At 43.4% G+C, this 5,355-nt stretch overlaps 1 pseudogene; it reads right to left on the bottom strand.

The window, feature by feature from the left end:
- Positions 1-1,345: 1,345 nt before the first annotated feature.
- On the bottom strand, positions 1,346-1,485 carry LOC125432245 (annotated as a pseudogene).
- Positions 1,486-5,355: the final 3,870 nt, after the last annotated feature.

Below are 5,355 nucleotides of genomic sequence, written 5' to 3'. Positions count from 1 at the left end.
AACCCAGTTCTTGCAGATTCTAGTCCAGGGCTCTAGCTCCTACTCTATGCTGCCTCTTGTTTAAAAGTGAATTGCTCGTCTTCATCTGTTGGGACCATCGCTGAGAATTTATCAAAGCAGAACAGCTTTAGTTAATATGGCATGATACATTAAAATACAAGCAGCCTTCACTGCAGTCAGCAACAGCAACAGCCTCAGGGTATAAGCTTTTGAGAGTCTCGAATGCTTTGACTCTCGAAAACCTATATGTTGAAACTCTTGTTAGTCTCTAAGATACTACTAGACTGGAATCCGACTGTCTAATTAAGGCCCTTTGCAACTGGGAGAGAGCCAGTAAACTTCAGTGACTAGAATTTAGGAGATTTGGACTCAAATTCTAACCTTGGTGAGTCACTCTCTTTCAACCTAACCTACCACACTGGATCATTGCAGATTTTAACTTCAAAGCACTGGTTAGGATACCTTGACAAAGTTGGCCTGAGAGTTCGTGTTTAGGTTTTTGTTTAAATCTGCAATTTGTAAACACACGTTTTTAGCACAGTTCCAACAAACCCACAGGTCCAGACAGCTTTGAGAAGAATTACTTATGAATCAATGACTTTATATCCAGAGTGAATCTTGGAACAAAGTTTGCAACAGCGTCACTGCCAAGTGACTAACATCCTGGCTTCAGAGAAAATGAATTAGATGGGTTAAGAAAGTCATGTGAGACTCACACAATGGGATCTCTAGAAGACAGCCATGCTTTAAAAACCCTGAATCTCTCTAGGTTGCAATGTGGCTATCTTATCTTTTCTGAAAAGGCATGGCAATAATTTTAGACAGTTTATCTCTAAACGTAAGTTAGATATGAGAAGGAATGACATACATGGCTTTTTTATTTGTAACTTCCTTTACGTATGCTAGGGTTTTCTGAATCATTGGTTTATTTAATCTATTCAAGATTAACTCAAATGATTCTATGTTGGGGATTATTAGGAAAGAGATTGGAAATAAAGCAGCCTATTATAATGCTGTGGTGTGGCCTCATTTGGAACACCGTGTGCGGCTCTGGTCATCCTGCCTCAAAAAGGTCACTGCAGAGCTCGGAAAAGCACAGCAGAGGGCAATCAAGATGATTAGGAGGGTAGAACACCTTTCCTATGAGGAGAGGCTCCGTTTAAAACAGACATGACTAAGAATGACATGATAGAGATTTATAAAATTTTGCACGGAGTGCAGAGAATGGACAAAGAGACCTTTTTCTGCCTCTCTCAAAATACTAGAACTCGAGGGCATCCAGTGAAGTTGATGGGCAATAGATTCAGCATAGACAAAAGGAAATATTTCTTTAAAGAGAAAGTGATTAAAATAAGTGCGAACGCAGTCCCCCACTACCACAAATTATCCAGTCGAGTTTCCCGCATTTCCCGCAGTGCAATGGATGAGCCTCACCCTGAGAAAACCTCCTTCGTGATCAAGGTGTCTTCCCTGCCAGGTAAGTGTGGTCCCTGGCCCCTCAATGATGCGGCTGGCCTCCACGCGGGCCAGGGCCTTTACAGCTCTGGCCCCGGCCTGGTGGAACACTCTTCCTCCAGCTGTCCGGGCCCTGCGGGATCTTAGCAAGTTCCGCAGGGCCTGTAAGACGGAGTTGTTCCGCCGGGTCTTTGGAGAGACCAGCTGCTGAAGGTGCCCCCCCCCTGCTTTGGCCCTTTACATCTGAGCCTTTTTCATCTAATGGGACTTGCCGTCCCTCCCTCTTAGGGAGGATTTAAAATATGGGGTTTTGCTGGACGCCTCTGCTTATTATTATTTTTACTGCTGTTTTTAAAGATTTTAGAAATGATATTTATAATTGTATGGAGATTTTATGCTGTACACTACCCAGAGCCCCTTGGGGATGGGGCGGTATAAAAATCTAACTAATAAATAAATATAAATAAATAAATATAAAGTGATTAAAATGTGGAATTCACTTCCAGGCCTTTTCCATACCTGCAGAATAATGCACTTTCAATCCACTTTGCAGCTGGATTTTACTGTGAGAAATAGCAAAATCCACTTGCAAACAATTGTGAAACCAGACCATGGCCACACAGCCCGGAAAACCCACCAGAACCAGTTGAATCCGGCCGTGAAAGCCTTCGACAATAAATCGTGCAAGTGGATTGAAAGTCCATTATTCCGCGTGTGCAGGAGCCCCAGAGGATGAAAGTGATGGCCACAGGCATGGATGACTTTAAACAGGGATTAGACAGTCCTATTCTCAATGAATCTGGCTAACCCTTTTTAAAGCCTTTAGTCACCACGGCTAGTGGCCACTGATAGACCTATCCCTCCCCTTTTAGATTCATGGAGGCTACTAGCCATGATAACTGAAGACTACTAGTCATGGTAACTAAAGGCTTTAAAAGGGGTTAGCCAGATTCATTAAGAATAGGACTGTAAGTGGTTACTAGCCATGGTGACTATCCCTCCACGTTCAAATGCAGTCAACCTCTAAATCCCAGTGCCTGGAGGCAATATCATGGCTTTGGCCTCTATACCCTGTTATTGACCCTTCAAAGGAACTGGTTGGCCGCTGTGTGAGACAGAATGCTGGACTAAATGGACCACTGTTCTGATCCAGCAGGGCTCTCCTTGGGTTCTTAAAAGGCAGCATTGAGTGATTGTTGGGATAGAAGTTTTCACCACAGCTTGGAATAAATAAACTTTTGACCTCTTTCCAGTCAGAAGACTGATGATATCTGTATTGAATGACTATTGGAGAGACTGATTATTCTGCACACAACCTCCTGGATTACAGTTTAATGTGTTGCTTTGAAACAAAGAATGTTTCCGCACAGGCAAAATATAACAGATTAATGAGTAAGAAATGGGGGAGAAGTTTCCATAGAAATTGCCGCACAAACGCTTCTTAACCCATTTTATTTTGCTGAATTTGGGTTAAATGAAAGTCGATGAATTAGAGACTTTTTTCCTTAACCCAGGTTTCATATGCTTCCTGCTTGTCTGTATGAACTACAGCAAGCAGGAAGTGTTATATTCCCCCCCTCCCACCATTATGGTGGATTCTGTAGGCAGCTGCCATTAGAGTAGATTCTCTAGGTGGCTGCCGTTTTTTGACAGTATGTTTGTGGGGGAAATTCTTGGCTTGGGGGAATTCTCGGATGCAGGGTTCTCAGGAAAACACAGCGTTTTCTGTGCAAACCAGGCCACATCCTAATGCCGGGATCTCAGCAATCCCGGCTGGCCCCTATACCCGCTGTGTAAACAGTGACAGCAGGCAGCATGGGTTCATTTAACCTGCCTGTGTAGAAGGGGCCAAAGAGGCCTTTGGTTTCTCTGTACCTATTTTATGTGATGGGCAGGTGTGAATCCGAAAAAAAGTAGTTGTGAGAATAAAATGGAAGGGGGAACAATGTTTGTAACCCGCTTTGGGACCCTACTCCGGAGAAGAGCAAGGTACAAATATCCAAATAAATAAATAATGTCCCACATCCCTGGGAAAACGTAAGGAAGAGCAACTGCCTGAGCACTTTGAAGGCGCAGGTGGGAGAGGTACCATCAAAGGCATTCAGTCTTCAGTGCTTTCGTGACATCCTTAGCTGATAAACTAATCCCATCTCTCTCCTCACCGGTATTTGCATGATTCCATTCTCCCAGCAGTAACTGATGAATATTCCAATTCAATTCAAAGGTTGCATAGCAACCAACAGGACCCACTTACAAGGGCTGAAGAGAAAAGCTTTTGAGGAGAGGGCTTTTTTTTAATGATCAGGTCCCACAGAAGGAACAAATCTGGCCCTCGCCAGGTTTAAGCTGGTCTGATTTAGTGGGAGGTTTTTCCCCCCATTGTGGGCCAGCATTTTGCCTTTTCATTCTCCTCTTCTTTGATAAGCAATTGGCATTTCCATGTTTGTTCACATATGAACGAATGTATGCGTACAGTCCTGCAGCAACTTGGGCTTTCTTCCTTTGGGCCAGATGAAAAATTCAGAAAAAGAAGAAGCAAAGCCCTTCACTGCAGAGCAAATATAATTTAGACCATTTGGCCAGGGTGGCCCAGATGTACTAGAAAAAGCCAGAACTTGTAAATCCATCTGACTCTTCCAGGGGGAGTAAAAATCCAGCCTTTGAAACTTGAGTTGCTACACAAACCAGGCAGATGCCAAAGTGGCTAGCTCGTGCGTCAAAGAAGAAGGAGCAAAAGCTTTTGGGACAGATCCACTCACTACCAAGATTTCCTCTAATCTGCTCTCAATCATGGGTGACTATTGCTGTTACTGTTGCTGCCAATTCATGCCTGGAACAGTGGACGAAAGGATTTCAAGTGTTCGACAGGCTACTGAAGAAAATGAATGAGTAGAACAAACTCTATTTAACAAACAGTATTATTCAGCCTACTTACCCAGAAAATGAAGGCAGACCTGTCCAGGATAAAAGCAAGGGTGAGCCCTGAGACGGGGAGAACATAGGAGCTCCATTGCATCAATGGCATGATGTAATTTTGGAGGCAAAGCCATAGAGTTTAAGGGAAATCCTAGAGCATAGCCCCTGATGTCAGAACTTCTGGCTTTTTGCCAGGAGTAATGTCATGTGCCAGTGCAACCTCTATCTGTGGGTTCTGTGGGGGAAACTTGGAATGAGTTTGCAACAACAAATTTTAAAAACAAAATGGTTGACTTTCTTAACATATAACATCAAACATCAACATTTAACATCACATTTCAAGGTCCTGTTCAGGCTGCATTTTCAAGTCCTTATATTTACAGTCTACTGATACTGCCAAGTCCAATTCTTCTTTGCAAGTGGGTTGGCTCCTGAAGACTCCAAGGGTTTGGTGAACAGGATTCAACATGATGAAGGTTTCCAGGAGAACTCTCACCCATTACAACCACAAAAAGAAACCCTTAACAAGGTGTTAAGGGCTTATAGAAATCAAGGTCCGAGTCTGGTAGCCTCCAAACTACATGAGCTCTGCAGCCTCTTGCTGCTTTTAGTCTCCACCCCTTTCTGGGTCAGCCCATTCTGAGCATGGGGGTTACACCAGCATAATTTCAACACACTTTTGTTTGGGTTTTTTTGCTGTCAAGTCACATTTGACTTATGGTAACCCCTTGTGGGGTATTCAAGGCAAGAGACATTCAGAGGTAGTTTGCCATGGCCTGTCTCCATGTCATGATCCTTAAATTTCTTTGAGGTCTCCCATTCAAACACTTGCTAGGGTTGATCCTGCTTAGCTTCTGAGATTTTATGAGATCAGGCTAGTCCCCAAATCTTATTTGCTATCTGTGTAAGTCAACCCTAGTCTTCCAAGGTCAGTTTTGACTAGCAGAAGCATTCAGGCAAACGAATGGTTTACCTTAGCATCTT

Source organism: Sphaerodactylus townsendi, linkage group LG04 (assembly GCF_021028975.2).
Source record: "Sphaerodactylus townsendi isolate TG3544 linkage group LG04, MPM_Stown_v2.3, whole genome shotgun sequence".
Classification (NCBI taxonomy): domain Eukaryota; kingdom Metazoa; phylum Chordata; class Lepidosauria; order Squamata; family Sphaerodactylidae; genus Sphaerodactylus; species Sphaerodactylus townsendi.
The sequence above is the reverse complement of the archived record's forward strand: the minus strand, read 5'-3'. Positions and strand labels throughout refer to the sequence as shown.